General features: G+C 47.5%; 1 long non-coding RNA gene across 4 annotated transcripts; it reads right to left on the bottom strand.

Moving 5' to 3' along the window:
• Nucleotides 1–275: 275 nt before the first annotated feature.
• Nucleotides 276–23320, bottom strand: LOC111816582. 4 transcript variants are annotated; one of them, XR_002820939.1, is made up of 3 exons: nucleotides 23219–23320; nucleotides 17176–17287; nucleotides 276–367 (listed from the first exon to the last, which is right to left on the bottom strand). It is a non-coding gene; the product is annotated as an uncharacterized LOC111816582 (long non-coding RNA). The 4 variants fall into 4 exon arrangements; XR_002820940.1 differs by lacking the exon at nucleotides 276–367 and adding an exon at nucleotides 15369–15448; XR_002820941.1 differs by lacking the exon at nucleotides 276–367 and adding an exon at nucleotides 15369–15448 and having other exon boundaries at nucleotides 22999–23320.
• Nucleotides 23321–24745: the final 1425 nt, after the last annotated feature.

Here is a 24745-nt window from a genome sequence, read left to right on the forward strand (position 1 = left end):
TTCTGGGTGGCTTGTAGACGTGTAACCTTGGGTGCTTTGTCTGGCCCCAGGCCTTTCCTCTCTGATGCTCATGCCCTGTATTCTCCTTCCTGACCACCATGAATTGATTAGCTTTGCTCCACCACACACTTCCACTGTGATGTTCCTGTCTTGGTGCCAGCCTACCATGGACTGAAGCCTCTGAAGCCATGATCCAAATTAAATTGTGGCTACTGAGTATTTTGTCCCAGTAATGAGAAATCTGATTAACACAGATAAAGAATGGATGCTTACTCTCCATCAGATGGACTCCTTAAAAGGAGAGCACTTACACCAGCCAGACAATCCATGAAGCCAAGGAGCTTACAGTGTGGTCAGGGAAGGAACACTGTGAAGAAGTAGAGAGCATGTTATAATATTGAAGATGACCCATAGATCCATAGATATGGCTGGTAACCTAATCAGACCAAAGTCTTTACATTACTGGAAGTCCCCAACTTATGAACGTTTGAGTTATGAACTTTGACAGGAACATTGCATAGGACTCACTTTGTTGGCTTATGAATGAATCCAACTTAGGAACAATTCTCTCAGAACAGCTTGTTCATAAGGCAGGGACTTAATTACTGGTCAAAGCAATTTTTATAATCATATAGCTCAATAGGGAAGACACGTAACCAAAAATGTAGGCGTATCATGTTTGGAAGTAAAATAAAATCCATACCTAATCATGAGTCCTCCACCTCCTGTGCGACCTTACCAGGTCACCTCACATCTCTGGGCTTTCAGCATCTTTGGTAAATTGAAAATAAAAACTTTCAGCTCAAAAACTTTCAGATTTTGCTAATGACTAGATGAGAAAATAGACTTAAATTACCTAGGAACATTCCTGGGAAAGATAAATATTCAACAAATTTTCATCTCTAAGAATCATCTCTCAACAGAAAGAGGAAATCTGAGCAAAAGAAAAAAACGCTATTCTAAAACAAAACATACTAAAAGGGAAGCCAAATTTTAAAATGTGACAATTCTCAAGTTTGGCTCAACAAGTCTAGTTGGATAATGTATTGAATGATTTGATAATGATCCATAAAAGTAATTGTAATTGCCCTATGCCTCGGTCCATGCAGGCTACTATACCAAATAGCATAAGCCAGATGGATTCCAAACCACAGACACGTGCTTCTCATAGTTCTGAAGCTGGGAAGCCCAAGGTCAACAGATTCAGTGTATACTGAGGGCCAGCTTCCTGAACCACAGATGTGTCCTCTAGCTGTGTACATACATGATGGGAAGAACAGGGAAGGGCCCTGGGTTCCCTTGGCTGAAGATACTGAACCCCTTCAAGATGACGCTATCCTTATGTGTGTGATTTGACAATTTTGGATAGTACACTTAATTTGTTAAGAAGACAGATTTCACATTATATGTCTACCACATTAAAAATAAAAAGATAAGTAAAATTTTCCAAAGAGGATTTCATCATCATGACTTGATCTTCAAAAGGCCTCACCTCTACCTACCAACATACAGAGCATTCATATTTAGTATATAAAGTCTGGGGTGACCCAGGCATTATACCTATCACATCTGGTCCAAGGGAAAGTTCACTGAATACAAAATTGTTATTCCTTAAGTCCAAAAAAGCCAAGTTATACACTGGACCAGACTCATGTTCGCTCCACTGGGCCCTAGATTCAGGTGTATGAGACAGCAGACCTCATTGCAGTGTGTGCAAGAGCCCAGGGCAGGCTCCTTTGATGCTTAGGCTGCATCAGATACAAGAATCTCATTCTCTCCCTTCTCTGGGAAGCTTAAGAGTCTCACTCCTCATCCCACACCAGCAGGGAACTGCCTAGACAGTTCCTTTCTGAACATAATCCCAGTCCTCCATATCTTCTTCTTTGAAACTCAGCTCGTCTGTGGCCCAGGGGTCCCCAGGCCTCCCTGTCAGAGACTGGCAGCAACGCCCTTCTAACAGTGAGGCTCTTAATGAATGGTCAAGGAATTTCCTTTGAAGAAGAGTCTATTGGTTACTGCTTTGCCTCTTTTCATTTGTCTTAAACTGCATTCATAAGTAAAGCTGAGCCGAGACTATAAGAAAGGCTGAGACACTGGAGTAAGAAATCAGCAGTATTTAGCAGGGCTGCAACACAAGCCAACATCGTGTCTCTTCTATGATGTCCAAGTAGCGTTTCTCCAAACTGCTTTAGAAGCACTCTGCAGAGATAACCATACCTCTCCTCAAAACTTTCATAGACGCTACACCCCTCCCAGCTGGACAGCAACATTACAGATTCTGCTAATGACTAGATGAGAAAATAGACAATTTACCTAGGAGACTTACCTACATGGAGACTTTCCCATGTATGCACAGATGTCATACACACACTTCCTGTTTGGCCTTTGCCTTTTCTTCTGCTTTTGTAATAATTAAAGTGTATATTAAGTATACTCAGCACAAACCCAGCTGATTTTGAGCATCTGAGTCAACTGGGTTCTAAGAGCAGGGAGAGTAGACAGTAGCCCAGTAGCCAGGAGAGACCACTGTAGTGTGAGTTACTCAGTCTCTCAGAGGTGCAAGGCAGTAAAGAAGTAGCTATCATCAAAGACAGTGGCTGAGTTCAAGCCCCAGCTCTGCCACTTATTTGCCGTATGAACTTGGGCAAATGCTTAGCCACTGTGTGCCTCAGTTTCCACAGCTATCAACTGGGGAGTATCTGCCTCCCACAGCTGCTAAAGTGATGAAATGACTTAATGGAATAAAATGCTTAGAATATGTCTGGAATTCAGTAAGCATTATGTAAGTCTTTGCCATTATACATTTTCATTGTCATTATTAAGAAGATAAAACACTTCATGGAGGATACTGGGGACTGAACCAAGGGCTTTCATACTGAGCTACATCCCCAGCCCTTTTTAATTTTTTAAATTGGGTGATATGGTCTTGTTAAGTGTGGGCTCAAACTTGTGGTCCTCCTGCCTCAGTCTCCCAGGGTACTAGAATTATGCAGATATATGCCCTCATGCCAACTAAGAAGAATGCATTTTTTTTTTAATCTAGGGAATTACTTAAGTGAAAGTTGGGTGAAGGAAACTTACTCTGTGTCATGCCTCGGAAAAGATGCCTGTGTTGTACAGAAAGAAATACTCAAAAGGCAGAAGGCTGCCTTCATTTAGAAGTAAGAGAGTATAGCAAGAGAGACTGAGAGAAGCCCTTTATCAAATTTCCCAAGATGGGATCCTGGTGGGCGACTAATTTGAGATCTACCTAAAGAAGGACACTTGAAGTTGAGGGTCCTGTTTGTGCAGAGGTCAAGTGACCCCAGAATAATGGAAAGATGGGGTATGGATAGCAAAAGGACTCCAGGCAGGAGTGCAAGAGAAGAGAGGAGAAAGGGACTAGAGATCACATGTGTTTCCTGGAGAAAATGAGGACAGTTAAGGGAGAGGAGGAAAGAGCCTGCGGAAGAGCTCAGACATTGGCTGGGAGCAGAGACTGACTAGGCTTGCAGGGAGGCACAGGCTCAGCTCTGCACCTGCCCACAGCGTAGGTCCCCAGAGCTGCCCTGGTCGGAGCCACAGACCGTGCATCCAAATCTAAATGCAGAGCAGCCTGGGTCTCTGTGCCTGCTGCCCGCCACATCTGGCTGCTAGCGTGTTTGCAGCAGGATGTAAACTGATGTTCAATTACCCACGGAACTTTATCATTAAAACAGAACTTTAAAATATGCATGTAGAATTTTAAAAAATAGCTTGCACCAACGAAACCAATTTTTAAAAGTCTGCAACAGGGCTTTGCCAGGTTTTCAAAGCCATCTGTTTTCAAAGTCTACCTTCCTCCTTGTTTACCGCAGTCTGTCTGCTGTTTTAACAACCTCCAGAGGGATTTCACACGCCTCATTATGCAAAATCACTGCTTATGCATGCGCTCTGCCACTTGCCTAACTAATCTCAACTCATAACACCTTTCTGAGGCAGATTCCCCAGGCTGAAGTTCTCCTGCAGGGCTGCAGATCAAGAAAAGAGGCAGAGAGAGTCAGAGCAAGACAGAACGCGTCCTCCTGAGCATTTCCATTGTGAGACAAGCTTCATCCGAGACCCTACTGGAGGTGAGAAGCCAAAAAATAATCAGCATCATCACGATATAAATTCAAAACCTCTCTATTCAGAATTTGAAAAGAAAGGTCTTGTAGTAGATACAAGTTAGAAGGGCACGTTCCATGCCCTTCTCCTCCTCAATTACTTCCCTCCTATAAATTATTAAGTCATTTATACCTTATTAAACTATTACACTATTTGTATTATTGTTATACTATTCAAAATATTTTAATTTCTATTACATAAAGCTCTGAACCTCTCTTCTTTCGATTCTGAGTGGGAACCCGGAGCCACAGCTCAAACCCTGGCTCCCCTGGACAGCTTTAGGCCGGGCCCTCTGGCTGGCAGCCTTTCCACGGCTGTGCAAGTGGTGCAGCAGAGAGATGAGCTGCAGGGCGACACTGCGCACACCAACGCGCTGCCAGATCAAAGCCAGAAGGTCCCAAGGCTTGCATGAGAGGGCTCAGGACAATGATGCCCCTTCATGGGACCGATCGCGGAGCAGAGGCCCCAGAGTAGATGAATAATGAGGACTGGAAGAAGCCGGCTCTTGGTTGAGGGCAGTGATTCCCAGCTCTGACTGAACAGGAAATCATCAGGAAGGATGAGGAGGTATTAGCCCTCAGGCCCCGTCTTCCACCTGCTTTCCCATTGAGTTCATCAAAAGTGAGCCGAAGGATTCTATATTTGTTCTCAGTAAATATTTCCGTTAAAACAGCATCATACAAGGGCCGGCCAGACAACTCAGCAGACTAAAGCGACAGCTTAGGCAGAGCCCAGAGGCTGGGGTTCAATACCCGGCATGCCATGCCGGCCCCGCCCCCAGGGTGTGCTGAGACGCATTGAGACTGGGTGTGGTGGCCCGCACCTGTAATCCCAGCACTTGGGAGGCTGAAAACAGGAGAATCACTATGAGTCCGGTCTGTGCAGTGAGGCCCCGTAGACCCTGTACTAAATAAAAATAAAAATTAAAAACTAGAAAAACAGCATCATACAATAAATTACACAAATTTTCAATGCATCCCTCAATGCAAAGCTTTAGAAAACATGTACAGGCATGCCACTACCACTGAAAGCAAGACGCAGAATGTCACCACCCCTCCAAAGCATCCCGCTTCATTTTCCCAGCCTTTATCCCCGTCGTAAGGTAACCCTAACCCTAACTTCCATCACATGCTGTCAAACTTTACATAAATGGGACCATGCAGTATACTTCTTGTCCATTTCTTTTGCTCAGGATAATTTGTGAAATCCAACCAAGGCCTGTAGCCTGCTGTAATCACTACCCAGCATGCCATCCGCTTTTGGCAGTACATCTGTTGTCCTGAAGATGAATCTTTGGGTTACTTCCAGTTTGGGATGGTCCTGACAGTGTTGCTAAGAACATCCCTGCACCTGTCATTCTGTGTTCATGTGGATGCCTTTTCTTTAGTCGATATGTCCAGGACTGGAATTGCCAGAACATAACTTACCTATTTGGGGTTTCTAGAGTAGAGAATAGAAACATTTTCCCTGAGGAGTTGAACCAATTACTTTCCCACCAGCAATTCCCACAGTGCAGAATTGCTCTTCATTCTCATAAATATTACACAAATTGATGGACACTGGTGTACCACATTTTGAGTTTGATTTGCATTGGTCCGACGACCATAATACTGTACACATTTTCATATGCTTATTGACTTTGGATATATTCTTTTGTGAAAAGCTTATTTGTCAAATTTTTAAATCAAGATGTCAGTATTTTGGGACAGATGCATAGTTTTTTAAATATTGGTTACAGTAATCCTTTGCAGAATCTATTTCATGTATAACTTCCTCCGCGCTGTGATTTTTTCACCTCCTGAATTCATATCTCCTGATGGACAGAATGTGCTAATTTTAGAAAAACTCCAGTTTGTACCCTAATTCTTTGGAGTAAATCCTTTCTTGTCCTACATAACTTTTTTCTACCCTATAGCACAAAAGCGCTCTATATTTAACTTCCAAAGTGGTGTGTATGTCCATCAACAGAGGACTAGATAAAGAAAATGCAGTATCTAAACACAATGAAGTCCTGATTTGCAACAAGGATAATCATGAGTCATTTGTAGAAAATGGTTGCACCCTAGACCATGGAAGTAACACAAGCCAGACATGCAAGATTAAGTATCACATGGTTTTTCTTATATGAGTGACTCAAAAAATAGAGAAATAAAAGACGCATCATGGGAAACAGAAGGAGGCTTTTTGCAAAGGGGAAGGGGACCAAGAAACAGACAGAGTGTGAGAGAGCAGAAGACAAAGAGATGAATAAGAAGCTAAGATGTGCTGTGCCCGTAGCCCAACTCCCCATGAGCACTGGAACAATCACGGTGTGCTGCAAACATGTACTCATAAAAATAAAGGCAAAGCCACATGTTTGTGCCCTTGCTACGTAAGTCTATAACCCAGTTGGAATTGATTTGAGGATACTACATGAGGCGAAAGTAAGGATTCATTCTTTTCATAGAATAGCTCATTAGCTCAGTGATGAAAAGGCCAACCTTAGCCCACTGCATTGCAGGAGTGACAACCAGGCTTGCAATCTAATGCTTTCGATGAAGAACAAATGATGAATTTTCAAATAGGAAGCAAAAGCACAAGCAGATGTAGACTTCTGAAATGAACATGAAAAGGTGCCAGTATTTTGAGAATAGATTTAGGAAAAATGGATGTTTCTAGGCCTGCTATTTGGTTCCTAGAACCTCAGTGGAGAGCTGCTCCCCTCCTGTAGGAGAGAAAACTGAGAGTTGGGGCACTGGGAATTTGCTCGAAGCCACCAGCAGCCTGGCATATGACCTGGAGCCAAAGTGAGTCACAGAAGACAGACCTCCTAGAGGTGGTCATGTTTTTGGGCCTTCCAAATAAAACCCCTGTTCTCAGAGAAGCAACTTTCCTTTCCAAGGCTCAGGAGACTTCAGTAATTAATTACTAGTTGCAAACTAGTAAATTGAAGTTAATTATCTGGACAGATCTAATTGCAACTACAACTTTGTTGAAATTAAATAAAGCAGCCACTTTAAAGCACACAGTCTTTACAGACATTACTTAAGGGTGTCTAGACACGTCCACCTGTGACTCTGAGCTCCCTGAAATGCTGAGGTTGAAGAATCATTCTGTAACCTTCCAGGCCTTCATTTAAGAACCTCATTCCACCTTGTCTGACTCCCAGTAATCCCAGTGTCTGGAGAAGGATGGTTCTGACCCAGCTTCCTGCCTTCTGTCTCTTATATGTCTGATTCAAATCCAAAGGGCTGGTGGGGACTGTTGGACTCCCTGTGACTCCTATTTTTGATTCTCCTTGAACTTGACCTTGTCATGGACCTATGTACAAGACTGATGGCTCTCCCTCAAACAAAACCACATCATAAGAGGCACCCACCAAATGGCTTCCAGAATCCAGAGATGGACATCTTCCAAGAGGAAATACTTGGTCTGGCTGTTACAGAAAGAAAGGGAGTTAGATAAAGAAGAGAAAAGGAATCCAAACAGACAAAAAAAAAAAAAAAAAAAAAAAAAGGATGTGAATAGGACTGGATACTGAGATATGCACGAGGGCAAGGCTGGAGGATTTCCTACTGGGAAGGAAATGTGTACAACTGAAAAGGTTCTGAATTGGGAATAAGGACACCTGGATTGCCATGGGAGGAATTTAAAAGCTCATAGCTGAGTTGAGCAACCCAAAAATATCCAAAACAAAATAAATTTTGGCAGCAGTAGGAACACCCAAGAACGATAGCTTAGAGCCTGGCACTAAGTCTTCCTTGGTTCATAAAACAATGGGAATCATGGTGTCAGCCATGGGCCTTGGCAGTGCTTAGTGACAAAGCAGACAAATCCTGAGTCCCATCTAGGACCAGAGTCTGAGATGAGATAGTGCACTTAGAAGTTAAAGCCCTGAAGCACTGCATGCACTTGGATACACTTTGACAATAAACGCTGTTAACTTATGATGAGGCTGCGTCCTTAGCCCCATAGACCAAGAATGCAGTGCGTACACATCACACACCAAGCATCACAAACAGTACTCTGAAGAGTACCCACTGTTTGTCCCCATGGTCACTTGGCTGGCTGGGAGTCATCACCCACTGCTGCTACGCAACATCTAGAGAGAGCAGTGAGTCACATTTCATTGACTCAGGAAAAAGTCAAAATTCAAGATCCAAAGTGAGATTTCCACTGAATATAGAAACTCACTATCATCAAGTCAAAAACTACTAATGTATGTCATCTAGATTTAAAGGCATACATACATCATCTGTATCAGACCCTGCCTTCCCTGCTATCTTAGTTACTTGTTGCTAAAACAAAATAGCTGGCAGCTGCAAGCTAAAAGAAGACTTATTTTGGCTCACAGTTCGTAAAGGTTTCTTTCCATAGTTGGCTGGCCCCAAGGCAGAGTGGCAGGGCAGGGAAGAAATAGTCCATGGCAGGGCAGGCAGGAGGCAACAGGCAGCAAGCAGCAGCAGCCTGCCTTCCATCTTTCCCTCTATGTTCCATCCAGGCTACAAGCTTATTAGCCAAGGGTGGGCCTTCCATTAGTCACACTCAGAACTTTGCCAGACAAACTTAGTTATCACACACCCTCAATCCGTGTTTACACACCTTAGATCTAGCCACCTCCAAAAAGCTCTACCTATGAGGCACTGGGGAAACATCTAAATACAAGCCAGAGCACCCATCATGCCCACAAGAGTCACTATTACTGTCATTTACAGGCTCGCCTAACCCTGATATCCAATCAGGAGGACATGGAAGACATCACCATGTCACCCTCACCTTCCAATAAGTGTGGAAGTCACTGATAGATGTGTCTGTCTGGATGATGGAAATGTGGGTCTTCCAGTCTTTTCTGCTCCTGAGTATGCCCACACGAGCTAAGGCAAGTTCCACATCTCTCTGAAACTATGGTTTGTTGCTGGGCTAGTGGCCAATAGCCAAATGAAATTCATCTCACCTGCCTGAGCCACAACACACAGCATTCCTAGCTCTGCCTCATCTCTTGAGCCACCAAAAGCTAAGCAGATCCATATTGCATTTGCCAAAAAGGATCCTGTAAGGATTATGCCCGCCAGTGTGTGACAAGTACCAAATCCCGACATGAGGAGTACAGGAGAGGACAAAGAGACAGGGCTTCTGGATTCAATAGCTGTGTGACACTGGTGACACTGAGCAGGCCATGAAACTTGACCAAGAGCTCATTTCTTGCTCTTTTGAAGGGCTTGTTTAACTTGAAATTCCCCAAACTCAGTGAATAGTTTGATGGTGTTCACTCAAGGAACCCAGAACTGCAGCATGGAGTAGAGAGAACACCTGCGGTTCTACTTCCTCTTCAGTCACTACACTGAGTTTCCCCTGTGTGAACAGATGCCAGTGGCTGGGTGGGGCCAAGTGGTGACAAAGTCGAGGTGACGTAAACACACTCTCCAGTGTCAGGATAGTGACCACCTACTCCCATTTCCACAAAGCTCCTATCCAAATCAACTAGAACTGTGAACAAAGGAAATCTGTCCTGGATACCAGGATGTCCCAGAGCTGTCCCAGGCCACCCACATTGGCTTTATGCTCTGTAACTTTTTGGTAACCCTTCCCTTTGTGAATGTCAATTTGCCCAAATTGAAGGATGTTTGTTTGTTTGCTTCAGCAGTATTAGATATCAAACCCGGGGATGACTACCACCGAGATACATTCCCAGATTTCTTCATCTTTGATTTTGAGACAGGGTCTTGCTAAATTGGCTCGTTACCCAGGCTGGGTTCCAACTCCAAATCTCCCTGCCTCGGACTCCCAGAGTGCTGGGATTACAGACATGCACTAACCGTGCTGCCTCTTAGTCTGAAGAATTTCAGTGAATCTTCTCTTTAGTCCCATCCAGCTCTGAAAGGCAGTGACAATAGGGTGCATGACAACAGCTCACGTTGAGTGCTTACTCTGTTGCAGATACTGAGTGCTCTTAGATGACTACAGAGGTGGGTGCTGGGCTCAGGCCATTTAGACATAAAGAGATGGGCACGAAGTGGTCACCATCAGGCACAAAATAATGAGTGCTGGTGTCCATGCACATAACCCACACCCACAGGCCCACTGCCTTAGGCGACAGTACCCAGGGCTCCTTTCCCCAGGGCTAGCCAGGTGTGCAGCTTCCTCCCTCCTGACACCAGCAAAAGATGGCATGTGTTCACACCACCAGCTGGAAGGATAATGTGCTCTTGAAATTCAATAAGCTTCAGAGAGAAACTTGTGATGTGGATTAAGAGTAAGACACACCCTGGAAAAACCAGTGGTGCTTAGCAAGACACGGGTTGGATTCAAAGGTCACAAGCAGCCCCTGGAGGCTGTGAAAATAACTGGAGTGAACCGAGTCCAGCAGAAGAACAGGAGCAAGACCAAGAGGTAGGAGGTTGGCCAACAGCAAGAGCTGCCACAGAGCTGTCCCTGAATCCCTGGGAGGATGGTGATCTGCAGAGGGCCCCGCCGAGCTGGTGGGTGTCTCCTTCCTCCACCCAATAAGTGCCAATTACACATCATCCCCTGCCCTGAACTGTGGGTGCACCAGCAGGGCCTCTGTTGCTCCAGAGCAAGCAGTCTGCATGCAGTGGCAGGCAGTGTAGACCTGCCTGGAGTGCCCAGGGAAGGGTTGCCGCTGAAGCACAAGCAGAGGACCAGGGTTATACAAGCAGGAGAAACTCAGGGACGAAGTGAATTTGGAGCTGATAATATGATTTTGTGAGACAATAAAGGCACTTTGAACAGAAAACTTTAACAAACAAGAGTCAAGTTGCAAAGATGTGGACACAGGTATCCTAAGGAGTGTGCAGGGAAGGAGGCTGGCTGGACTGGGGCTCAGGGTGGCCTCCATGAGGGTGTGAAAGCAATGGAACTAAGAAGGACCAGTGGAGGCAGCAAGCACCTCTGGGGGGGAGTGACTCGCTGGCAGCCTCCCAAGGTCTCAGCAGCCAACGGGATGGCAGAGCAGAGTAGGCTGTACAGGCAGAGCAGCTCCAAGAGGGACACTCTGCTGAGACAGGAGGAAAGGAAGCCACATGTCCAAGGAGCAATTCAGAGGTCACCAGCTCCCCTTGTGAGCTGGCCACAGTTATTTTCAGCGCTTTAGTCCTTTACGTGGAGGCAGCAGCGCTGTAGGCTCCACGGCCAGCCTGGAGCTGAAAAGCAGAACCACGGAGTGGGGCAGCTGCTCCCTTCCCTTCTGCTGCGCTGGCTGCTGCAGAGGTCTGGCCAGTGTGGGCTGCCTAGCAACCAGGCTCCTCCTGCAGACTCCACCTCGTACATACGCACTCTGGCACACACGTGTGCAAGCTCACATGTGCATGGGCACATGTACATGATCTCACACACACCCGCTGTACACATACAGGCAAGAGCTCTCTCACACATAGCTACACACACGCATGTACACACACATATGTGCATATTACATCTCACAGCTCACCCCACACACAGGCACGAGCGCTCACATACACCCTTGTGCTGATGCACAGGCTGCTTCTCTGCCCATGAAGGCCCACCCAGGGCCCCCTTCCTTCCTCGGAGCCCTCGCCCCACCTTGGTTCTCCCATCCTCCCCTTCCCTGAAGAGCACCGCTGGCCGCCCCGTGTTGACTGCACAGTTAAGGCCTCTGACCGCTTTCTCCCCAGATTGTCAGGTACTGTTGTTTTAGGCAACTGTAGCAAGAGTGACGAGGAGTGGAAACTGGGGGATTCGAGAAGGCAAATTAAATGCTGGCCAAGCCAGACGGAGTCAAAGGTGCTCTGAAAGGGGACTCGGCTCCGCTTTGCCCCCTTTCATTCACTGAGATGTGGACACCAGTGTGGTCCCTCGGCGTACACACCAGCCCGACACTGAGCCCTGCATCCAAGGGCCCGTGGGCCACAAGGGAGGTGTGCCCAGGGCACTACCGACTGCAGAAGGGGCCCCAGCATGTCACAGCAGGGATGGGGGATGAGGAAGTCTGCCAACGCGGGTGACAAAAGCACAGTCTCTGAGTGCCCTTGCTGTGCACACAGGACCGGCGCTTCAGAGGTCGTCCCTGCGCTTCAGAGGTCGTCCCTGCGCTGTGAGAGCTGACTCAGGAGCCCCCTGCAGGCAGAGGCCCAGCAGGACAAAGCCTGCCACCCTGGGCCACCTGTCTGCTTTCACACATCCAGGGCAGAATAGGTCACCCCAGCAGAGAGAGGTGTGGATGTGGAACTCCCCAGGCTGAGCACAGAGGAGCGGAGGGCAGCCTCAGCCACATCAGAGGAAGCAGCAGAGCAGGCAGAGAGGGGAAGCTGCGGGTGGATGGAGGCAGGCCGGGGCAGCCACCTGGGAGGCCCTGGGAAGTGCTGAGCTGGTGGAGAGGAGCCCAGTGGCTTCTGCGACTAAGCTAACTGGGCTTTAGCAGTCAGGCTTCCTCAACTGATGTCACCCTGACCCCTGCACGCGCCTGAATCCCCACATTAATCTTCCTTCCTCTGACAGTGCCTGCTGGGCCGCCTGCTGAGCCTGGCGCCCCACCCAGCCTCTGCCTCCCCACCTCCCCGAGTTGACAAGTTCCTTACTGCCACAGGCATCACCAGCGTGTTTCCTTCAGGCAAGAGCAATGGTGCAGGCTGCTTTCATCGGTCCTCAGCGGTTCCCTTCTGAGTCCTTCTGGATTAAAAACAGTGTGAGTGTGACTCGCACCAGCCAGCCTGTCCTGCCCTAACTGTGTGGGCCACCGAAAGCAACCCAAGTGGCCCAAAGGATTCAGGGGAAGCAGCAGCTGCTTCATTCAGGTGTCTAGCCCAGCTATCCTCCAGGGCCCTTATTTATTTGGTACAGCTACACAGCTCAAACTTGTAATGATCCTCTTGTCTCAGCCTCCCCAGCTCTGGGATTATAGGCATGCACCACCACAGCTAGTTTCAGGGACTACAGCGCACCCAGGGATCCAGGACCAGCATGGCATGTGGTACCAGGGATCGAACTCAGGTCCTTGTGCTTGCCAGACAGGCACTTAGACCACTGAGCTATCTCCCCAGCATCCTTACATTGTTAACAGGGGCTCCTCCCACGAAGGGGACAGACTCACAGGCTACAGGGATGGGGTTAGTAGAGAGCTTTCTTTTCTTGCTGCTAAAAAACCTGAGCTTGTAGCAGAGTCTGATGGCACAGGTCTGTAATCCCAGCACCCTGGAGGTTGAGACAGAAGAATCACAAGTTGCTGGGCAACCTGGGCAGCTCAGTGACTCAGTGACACCCTATCTCAGAATAAAAAGTGTTGCAGATGTCACTCAGTGCCAAGGCCCTGAGTTTAATCCCTAGTACCATCGTCACCAGCAGCACCCCTCAAAAAACCCTGCAAAGTGGTCACATTTGTGCCCTCAAAATTCGTACATAGGATATCAAATTCCCAAAATCATATATTGATAGTATCTGGTCTCTGGGGAGCTGATTAAGAATAATGGAATTAGCAAGGTGGGGTGCCCACAATGGTATAGTGGCCTTATAAGGAAAGGACAGAGACCCAAGCTGGTGTGCTTGCTCTGTCTCACCACTTGATGCCCTCTGCCCCGCTATGATTCAATATGCAGAGTCCAGCAGGGTCCTGGCACAGTGATATGCGCCCCCAGAACCAGGAGCTAGCCAGGCCTCTATTCCATGAACATTACCCAGACAGTGCATTCAGCTGTGGCCAAGGACATGGAAACCCTAGAAGACAGTGTTAGTGAAGGGTCAGACAGAACCCAGCTTTCTTTCAGCCCTAACAACCACTTCCCAGCGGTTCATGCTCAGGTGGGCTACGCAAGCTCTCAGGACCTGTGTTCCCTCCTCTGTAAAATGGAGCTACGAGTAGTGGGGAGTTCCGGGTGAGAACGCAGACTCCTGTGCAGTGTTCAGACCTAGGCCTGACTAGTGCAGGCATTGACAGCATAGGAATTCGCTTCCTCCCAGGCTCTGCACTCACTGCTGATGGACTCAGGGATGCTGAGCAGAGCGTTAAGAAACAAGCCCAGATCCTCAAGCCGCATTTGCCTGCATTCAGCTTCAGCTCTACCATCTGTAAGTCAGCCTTGTTTCTGAAGCCTCCACTTTAGCATGGCTAACATAGGGATCATAGCTCAGAAATCTCAGGGTCAAAGAATCATTGAATTCTAGGATGTCCAGCAGCTGCTTCTGCTCAAACCAGGAGCCCCTCAATTCTGTCCTCAGGATGGCCTACAAACTTGCCCAGCTTCTGCCATTAACAGTTGGATCCAGTTTCTTTTTCACAGATTTTAGAAAGGATATAGCTAGGAAGTATTGCTAAAGTTAACAATAAAATGATTATCGTCTGGGATTCCTGCTGGACAACTTCTAAGAGCCTCCACTAAGAGGCTATGACAAGATCAATCCTTGCAATGTGCAGTCTGCCAGATTTTCTTTAACAGCTGCCTTTCCTGGAGCTCTTGAGCCACAGACTTAATCGATTCCTCTATCCTTGAATGACTCACTTTGGCCAATAGAATGCAGCAGAAGTGACATGATGACAGTTCCCAAAGCCATCCGTGTTTGTTGTGTCCTTTTGGAGATAGCCTCTGTGCATAAGCCCAAGCTAGCCTGCTGGCAGCTGAAAGGCAAGTGTTGCAAGACCTCCAGCTGCCTGCTAGCCAACTGCCAGACATGCAAATGAGCCACAGCCCTGCCATCAGCTCAAAGCAAGCACGGTGAGCAGGCCCCTGGCCAAGACCAGCCAAGTCCAGCCCAAGACAGAATCCTCAGCGGGCACATCCGCTACAGCCGCTTCACTATTTCCCCCAGGTAAGAGCAATAGAGCATCACTCAAAGGGGAAGTTGGAGAAGCCCAGACCAAGGTAAGTGTCCCAATGAGAGGACAAATCAGACTAGGTAGCAAATATTTTTGAACACAGTAAAAAGGCCTTTTGGAATTATAGGAAAGAGCTTTTAATCTCCAAACTGTGGCTTCCTTTTAAGAAGTTCAGCCTCTCCAGCAAGTCTAAAAGCTGTGGCCTTGACTTTGCCTTGCTTGCTAATTAGGGAACTAAAGAGGAAACACAGAAACACATGCATAGGCCGAGAGCATCTGGAACACATAAGTGTTCCTTAGGACCATGGGACTGCAAATTTTCATTTAATTCATTAAGATACATAGCATGGGAATTCCAAGAAGAAGAACAAATACTGTCTGCACGATGTAGGGGACACATTTTTCTTTTAGTCACTAAGACCTAGTCCTAAGCACATGCTCTGAGTTATGCTCCAGATTAACTAGTTACTTCAAGAAGAAGAGCAGAATTACCAATCCAGCGAGGGTCCTGACAATTCTCAGAAACTGCTTCGGTTAAGCTCAGCATCGGTCTTCTTGGGCCTGAGACACACGAAGGCAGGTGATAGCTCACTACAAGGATCCTCCTCCCAGGAGTCAGAGCTACCGGAGCACCAGGCTGAATTCACAAGGTAGAAAGCTCACCAGCCTCCCGGGGTATGCAGGCACAGCTTGAGTCTGAATGGAGCAATTGCTATGATGTGTATGCTATTGGCAAATAACCGCTCAAGCCCCTTCCAACTGTGAGATTCTATTTCATGTCTTCTAAAAGGTGAGCCCGGGCTGGCCAGATAGCTCAGCACACAAAAGCACCTGCTTAAGCGGAGTGCAGCAGCCGGGGTTCAATCCCCGGTGTGCCGAGCCAGCCCCACCCATGGGGCTTTCCGAGACAGGCAATTGAGCCTGGTCAAGGTGGCATGCGCCTATAATCCCAGCACTTGGGAGGCTGAAAATAGGAGAATCACTATAAATCTTATCTATGTAGTAAGACCCTGTAGATCCTGTACTAAAATACATAAAATTAATTAATTAATTAATTAATTAAAGTAACTAATTTACCCCTTACCCACTGAGAACTGTCCTTGTGCCTAAGTGATTAGAACAACAGTGCACACATGGTCTCTGATATTGAAGGTCCTCCTTGGCCAACGCGGTGACCATCTGGCACTGGATACTTTCAATGGCCAGAGCAGCTTGTTGGTATCAAACGCTAGGGATGACTTCCCAACCAAACACGGGTTCAATGAATGAGTAAAATTTGCAAACATTCTCCCACTTGGTTTAGAATTTCCAGCTTTGATAGCTCAAATTGGGGGCCTGGCAGGAGGCATTTCACAAGCAAATTGTGAATGATGATGTTATTTTGGCCTCAGTCAGGCTGGCAGTTTGGGTATCCGTGAAGCATCAGGCAAGAAACCTCTTCTGACACCTTACAAAATGTTTAGATTAATCAGATTTTAAGGCTGGCTCCTGGTGGGGAGGCTGGAACCAGGAGGAGTGGCTGGAATGTTCTCTCCTATCTGGGTTGATCGCAAAGGGCCACCCGTTTGCATTCCCTGCAGTGATAAACACTGATTCAGGGAAGTGTTGCATCGGAATGTTTAATTGGTCTAAGAGCACTCTAATGAGATTTTTAATAGATAGCTTCTGACAGCAGAAACAACAGAGATGATTGATTTTTCTCACAAAGTCTTTGGAGGGGAAATTCTCTTGCTTTCAAATTTGTTTAGAAGCCATTTCTCTGAAGCCCCTTCAGTTAACATTTGGGCTACGGCAAGCCTCTTGTGTGCAGAGCCTGCTTCAAATATTAATGGGGGTCTAAATCTGTGTTCTTTCTTGGCTCAACCTTTTGCACTCAAAATTCATGAGTGTATATTGATTTAGGCAGCCTTCCCAGGGCCCTTGGACCACTGGGCTCTTTTGTTCAATGTTAATATGCCCCAACTTATCAATTATTCACTTGCTAAGTGAAAGCAATATAAATCTAGCATTCTGAGCAAAAGGAACTGTTCTTTCATTCCCTGAAAAATATGACCGCAGCAGAGGTTGGTGACTTCACCAAACGAAGGCTTGATTTAGGAGATAGCAGTGCTTGCGGGGCTTACTGTATTCTCTTCTGCTAGAGGTGCAAGTGGAGGAAAACCAGAATGAACCAAAATTAGCAAAGCATACACCTGCTAGAGCACGATTTTCACAGTGGACGTCAAGGAGAAAGAACATGAAAATAACACAGGATTTAACATTCAGGGAAACATCAGAGAGTGTCTTACCACACGGTCTCTTGGTCACATCTTTAAAAGAGTGTATCCCTGCTGCCCTAAAGTGACCTCGGGCCTTGTTGATGACAGTCTCAAGCTCCAAATTAGGCAGGCCCCAGCAGTTCTGCAAAATAGATGGCGACAGATTGTGAAGATGAAGAAGTCAGCCGAGACAGAAGAAGTAACAAGAAGCTGGTGGCTGAAAAATCCCCCAACTCACGCAAAGTGAATAGGAATTTGAGCCCAGCCTGATTTTGAAAGCTGGCATTTCACTGCTGTGGTTTGCTGGCCCTTAGCTGAGGCCAGAGCATGCAGCTAATGGGGGTCGCTGCCTGGGTTTATGTTGAAGCTGCCATAGTTCAAACGGCCCCCCAAACTCTTCTACCATGGAGAACTCAGAGATGACGACCGTAAGACTTTCATTGTATCAATCATCAGAGCACTATTCAATAATGGTTAGTTCATTTCTCCACTTCCTTATCTGTAACACGAGGTAGCAATGGGAGCTTTACGTAAGAGTTACAAGGGTTAAGTCAAGCAACAGATTTACGTAAAGCACCACACACACACACACACACACACACACACACACACACACACACACACTGAGGCCCTCCATTAAACCTGGCAACGCTTCCTTTTGTCTTGACTCCCGACCTTCCTAACCTTGGTAAGAAAAGGAACTTAGACATGCTGGACTATTCACAGCATGTTTCAGAATTACAAAGGGTTTCTGGCTAATTAACTTTCAGTTAATCAGATAATTCAATTAACCATAACACCCCATTCCCCTGAGCAATTGGTTAATTGAAGTTTTATTGTATACAAAGCACTGTAGAGTGTCATCCAGTAATACAACTCGTAGGAGGAATGGGAGTGAGAGAAAGAAATCTCACATAGGAAATGGCGGGGCATATCATTTTGAGTGAGCTGCCTATGCCTGTCCTTCCCTCCATGTGGCACCATCCTAGGGCTTTTGTCTCAGGCGATGACAGGAATGCTGTCATCAACAGGTGGCTTATTTGGACCTGCACCCACTCTCATCTCCTGGAGTTCCCCTCACCATCACTTCCTCTTTATGTGTGTGCTGCCGGGCTGTTACTAACCCACCCATCATGTGCTTCATGTTATTTCCTCCTAAAAATTCCTCTCTCTTCACACATATCTTTGAAAAGACAGGGTGATCCCCATATAGAGCTCTGTGATAGCCTTGACTATCAAGTTGACCAGCTTGAGAGAGGCCTAGGATATTAAGAAAGCACTCTTGTGGGTGTGTCTAGGCGGGTCATGGAGGCATGACCTTGGGAGTCTCGGTCTGGATTCTTGGCCCCTTCTTTTCTGGCACTGCTCCCTTTCCCTGCTTCCTTGCTCCCTTAAGATGAACAGCTCAATACTCCCTCAGCCATAATATTTCTGCATTGGAACCAGCCAACCATGGACTGACTACTCTGCAACCCTGAGCTAGAATAAACCTTTTACTTACAAGTTGTAGGTATCACGTATTTTGCCCCAGCAACCAAAAAGCCAACCAATGCATGCATGTGTGGAGATGGCGCTCTCATGACGGATCCCTTCTTCAGTGTCCCACCTCCTACATTGTTGCAATGGCAGTTAGAGGTCACTTGGCATTTTGGTTGGATTGTGGAATCCACAACACTGACTGAAGCAAGAGCTAACTTGTACCAAGAGCTTACTTGTGTCAGGTACTATGCTAAGTTCCCTGCAAGGCTACCTTGTCTGATCCACACAACCACCCTGTGCTGCAGGTGCTGCGATAACATTCACTCAGCCCAAAGAGAAGCTGAGACACAAGAGGTAGGGACTTGTCCAGGGTCTTGTGCTAAGAAGCCAATTGTCTGGCTTCAAACTCACTGAAGCAGCATTATTGGGATCATCTTAGACAAGCAAACCCAAGTGAACCATTCAGACTTGACGCTCACACTACAGGGGTGCTGTTAGGAGTCTACAGTGGTTCACTTTTTACAAATATTTCCCTATTTTCAACTGATACATCATGTGCATATTTATAAAAACATCCCATGACTCGATTAGACAAATCTATTACTTCAAACTTTTATCACTTCTTTGAGTTTGGAGCATTCCAAATCCCCTCTACTAGCACACTGAAGTTTAAACGTAATTGTTGTCAACACCAGCACATTAACAGATGCTCCTCTCATCTACCTGCACTCCTGAACCTGTTCTAAATCCTTCCTCCATTCCTGATCCCTGGTACTCTTCCCACCATTGTTCTATTCTCTGCTCCTATGAGGCCACTGTTTTTAAGCTTCCACTTGTAAGTGAAAACATATGGGATTTGCTGTTTTGTGCCTGGCATTTCACTTAACCCACTGTCCCCAAATTCTCTCCATTCTGCTACAGATGGCAGGATTGCATTCTTCTTTCTGGCTACATATTCCATGGTGTACATACAACACATCTTTATTTTTTCATCCATAGGAGGACCCCTGCTCGGTTCCATTTTGCGCGGATTTCAGTAGCACTTCAGTAATTCAGGCGATGCAGAAGTCCCACCACTGGGTATCAATCCAAAGGAAATGATCGCAGCACATCAGAGCTTGTGTCTGGTGGCTGTGATGAGTGAGGTGTGAAGAAAGCTGTCAGTCTCCAAGCCCCTGAGCCACTCGACCCTGTAGAGTGAGGGCCTGACAGTCCCAGGCTGGGAGCACCCAAGACCTTCGGAATCAGTGCTACAACGGTTGAGATTTGGGGACAACATCACAAGTCCAACTGTTCAGAGCCATCAGACAATCCAGGAATGACAAGACTCTTCAAGAACTCCTCATTGGGCTGGCCAAATAGCTCGGCAGATTAAAGCGCCTACAAGCAGGCACAGGAGCCAGAGGTTCGATCCCCAGGCCTGCCATGCTGGCCCTGCTCCCAGAGCATGCTAAGCCAACAACTGAGACTGGGCATGGTAGCAAGTGTCTATAATCACAGCTCTTGGGAGACTGTAAACAGGTGGATCACCATGAGTCTGATCTTATAGTGAGACCCTAAACACCCTGTAAACCCTGCCCTAAAAAAAAAAAAAGAAAGTACTCCTTGTTGGTCAGCTGCTTGGAGATCCTGGCACTGCTTGTGACTTCCTGATCTCCCTCCCCGAAAGCTGACCTTCTGCCTCAGTCATTCTTTCCCAGAGCACCCCACCTATAGAATCATCTGCAGAACTTTAAAGATGAATCCCTTAGCACGATTGTCAGACAGGTGGGGAACCTGATCTTGGGGTGGTCAGGATTTTCTTTAAAGCCCTCTGAGTCATTCTTTCTTTTCTTTTTCTCTCTTTTTCCCCCTAGTTCTGGAGATTGAACCCAGTGCCTTCATTCCCAGCTACATCACCAGATCTCTCATTGTTTTATTTTGAGAAAAGATCTTGCTATAGATCCCAGACTGGACTCAAACCTGCCATCCTCCTGCCTCGGCCTCCCAGAGTGCAGGGATTATAGGTGTGCACTACCACTCCCAACTTGAGTCATTCTAATGAATTCACTTCAGATATGTTTAAGCCCAAGAACTGCTGGCCGAGGGTTGCCCAGGCTTCTCCTGACACAGCTGTCTATACCAGCTCTATAGGCCTGGCCACTTCACAGTGACTTTACATACATATACCTGTCTTCATACGGCCTCTTCCCCATCACCTGGTCTCTGCCAGCCCTGCCTTTCCTGTGAGGCCCTGGGCTGCATGGGAAAAGGAGTGTCCTTACCCCTGTGCATTCAGGAGATCTCTAAGACTGCTCAGAGCCCAGAGGAGGAGAGTCCCACACTCTACCCACTCATTTGAACATCTCTCCTTTCCCCATGTTGGATGGATGTTATTGCTTAACATTTACTTAATAGGTTTGAATCCCAGCTTTCCAAACTTGAGCAACTGAATCTTTCCAAGCCTCAACTCTTCACCTGTAAAGTGGGTATATAGCACTGGGGGTATAGTTGAGCAGCAGAATGCCTGCTTAGCATGCACAAGGCCATAGATTGAAGCCCTGCACTGCAAAGAAAATAAAGGAGGAAAGAATATATTGGTTTTCTATTGCTGAAAAACATGTGATCACACACTTAGGCCTTAAGATGGCACTTATTTCTTGGCTCCCAGGATTCTAGATCCAAAATCCAGACGGCATGGCTGGCCGGCTGGCCTGGGATCTCACAAGGCCAGAATCAAAGCAGCAGCAGATGCTGGGGGGTCCTCGTACATGGTTATTCGGGCCATTGGCAGACTCGGCCCCTCACCTTCTTCCTCCAGGTTTCTGCCAAGGGCGACTCCGTCATTAGAGGACGCGCTCAGATTCTTCTCAGGGAGCCCCTGCCACCTCTAAGGCCAGAGATTTGTTCTCTCTCTAGCCCCTTTCGTATTTTGAATCTATGGATCCTCTGTCTCTGACACCTAGACCCAGATCTTCATTTTGTTTCCTTTAATCTCATCTGTGTGATTGGGTCAGACCCACTTCGATTACCTCCCTTTCTTAAAGCCTTCTGTTCCATAAAACACGAGTGATCAAAGAAGTAAAAGCCACTGTTTTCACTGTTCCTGGATGATACAGGGCGTGTGTACAAGGCAGCAGGGACGTGGGGGCCATCTTAAAATTCTGCCTGCACCAAAGAATAGAAACACTTAGTCTTCCAGATCTCTGCATGGAATGAGGCCATGCACTGCAAGCTCCTGTCCCACAGCAAGCAGCTGGTGCATTCTAGTTGGCTCTTCTTGGCCTGGCAGCCCTGAACCCAGGACACTCTGATGCCTGGAGCTCATTTCCAGATCAAGGCTTCTCTGGTCTCATCCGGCTGAAATCCATTCCTGCATGACAGCACTTTGGGGTGCTCTGGTGCCATTCCAGATTCTGGGTGGCTGGCAAAGACAGCACTGCAACTGGGCAGTACCCTGATGGCTGGCAAGTGCAAACAGCAGGAGGTCAGCATTCCACTAGGGGCCCTCTGTCAGCAGTGCATGTGGCAGAAAGACAGAAAGGGATGGAATGGGCTGGGAGCAGAAGGAACCAAGCGAATGGGTGGCTGCATTCCTAACAGCCTGTCTTCGAGGGAATCCATCTAGTCCCACAAGACCCAGCCAGTCAGTCCTTCGAGGTTAACGTTTATCCATTCAAGGTGGGATTCCTAGGAACTAATCCCTCTGCAAGTCTGCCTCTTCAAGGCTCTACCACCTCAGCACCATCAGTCGGACCACACTTCCTGCACATGAACTCTCTCTCTCTCTCTCTCTCTCTCTCTCTCTCTCTCTCTCTCCATAGAAATCTACTGGCCACACTGGCCTTCAGCGCTTTGCTGCCCACCCTCTGCCGTGATCCAGGTGGTGGGGATGCCCAGGAGGCAGTGCTGAAGTGGGTGTTCCCATCAGCTCAGAAGCACACACCAGCCTTTCCGCCCATGTAAGGAGAAGGCTGTTCCCGCTGGTCTCCTCAGAAATGAGCACAAGCTCCCTGCTCCCCGCGCGGATTATGTTGATAGAGCGGGATCCCCGCCCCCATTCCGTCAGAAGCACAGAGCGAACACAGGAGCTGTCAGCGTTAATAACACACTACAATCCTGTCCTTTTTAAAAAACCGACTTCTAAAGGCACATAAAGAGAATCTAATTGAAACCATCACATGCAATCTGCTCTAAGTAGCAGCTACCGCATCAATATTTAGCAGAGAAATTCTGTTTCGTTTCCTTCCCCTCCCCCTAAATTATTTATAGGAAAACATCAAAATGCCTGTTGGTCCCAGCTTGGTGGGTTTTTTTCTTTAAGAACGCATGCCTGGAAATCAGGCAACCTATGTGATCTGACCCCTGCGCTCTGCAGGCAATTCTCCGAGTGACCTGAAGCAAATCTCTTGCTTTCAATCTCAGGTGTTTCCCTGGATGGGACAGCAGAGTTGAGTTTTCCTTGAGCTCAGGAATGCCCAGGAAGCGGTCCTTCAGCGCTGCTGTGCGCGCTCCCTCTCTGAACAACCTTAGTGCCCGCGGCTCACAGCACCACGTGCATTCCTCCTGTGCCAATTTCCCTGCAGGCAAGCGATGGATCCCAGCCGCAGGTCACCTCTCCAGCGGGATTCGCGGTCCTAGAGGCCTCTGGCCATTGTGTACTTCACTCATTTCTTCCCTGAGTCTTTATCCCATTCCTGCTCCACACCACATGTCGTGTGGGGCCCACAGGAGACTGAGGACTGAGGAAGTAGCTCCACCCACTGTGACGTCACAAGCCAATGAAAACGGCGCCTGTAACCACGTGACTGCTGCACGGCTCTGGATCTATAGTTTAGAAGAGGATGCCGAGCTCAGGGCTCAGGGAGAAGGTAGTGAAGAAAGAAGATGTGATCCTTGGTCTTGAGAGGTGGTAACAGAACAGGAAGGAACATTCAGGACTCTAGATACTGAGAAACTGCAAAGAGTTAGGGATGGTGGATGGACAGGGCTTGGGAGAGTCGGAGAGGAGGGAGATGATGGAAGAGTGAGCCCAGCCTGGAAGTCTTTGTGCAATAGGCCAGGGACCTCGTGTTGAGTCTTTCCACACTGGGGAGTCCTTGTGAGGACTCTAGGTGGAGGAGCAACAGGAGGAGGTCAGTGTGTTAGAAGCATTGATCTTCCGGCCTTGCCCTCTGCATTTCATGGCTCTGATGAACATTTGTCACATCTTAGACATTTAGGTCCAAGGTGCCCTCCACATTCCATGTGAGCAGGGCCCTGGAGTCGGGGAGCTCAGCAAGCCGCATAGATATCAGTGGCTGCTGGGATCTAGAGGAGACACTCGGGAAGCAGGGAGAAGTCAGAAGCTGTTGTCCTGGGCTACACGAGAGAAGATGCATTCAATGTTAAACCACCAGAGGCAGCAGGCTGCTTTTATGACCCAGAGTCACCCAGCTCAGGTCCATACACAGCAATAACCTTTGGTAGGAGGATCCAACTGGGCTGCCTCATGTCCAGTTCTGGCAGGGTAGGAAAGGGCTGGCTGGATGGCTAGAAGCACAGCCTGCTCTCCTAGCTCTGCAGACACTGTGAGGGCCATACGCCCCCATGAAACACCTTCCAAGTGTGGCCAGAAGGGCTCATGGAGCCTGCAGCCTTGAGTACCCAAGTAGAGAATGGGCCTCCTTCATGGCTGAGTGCTTTCCTCTCCCGCTGAGCTGGTAACTACAAGAGCCACAAGACAGGAAGCTGGAAGGAAGGAGTGCATCCTCAGGTACCCACCACCCAAGCACCTCTCCTGCAAGCCTCTGAGCCCAGCAGCCCCTCCACACTAAAGCCCTTGGTTTTGGGTGGAACAAGAGCCTAAACTGAACCATAAAGAAGCAGCAGGCATCCCTGGAAGCTCACTTGCTCTCAAGAGAGATGCTAGGGTCTTGCAGGATGCTTTTATGACCCAGAGTCACCCAGCTCAACAGCAATGTGATCCAAAATAATCAGGAAACCAGCTGAGAAGACCTCGTGTTTAAAGATTTGTCAAGTGAATGGCATCACGCCCACTTTCCATTATGATCCAACACTACATGGTAATTGAAAGGATGCAGGCGAAGCATACCACCATAAAACAAGGATCTTCTCTCCCAGTACTTACGCAATGAAATTA

The sequence above is a fragment of the Octodon degus genome, unplaced genomic scaffold (assembly GCF_000260255.1).
Source record: "Octodon degus isolate 3935 unplaced genomic scaffold, OctDeg1.0 scaffold00035, whole genome shotgun sequence".
Lineage (NCBI taxonomy): Eukaryota > Metazoa > Chordata > Mammalia > Rodentia > Octodontidae > Octodon > Octodon degus.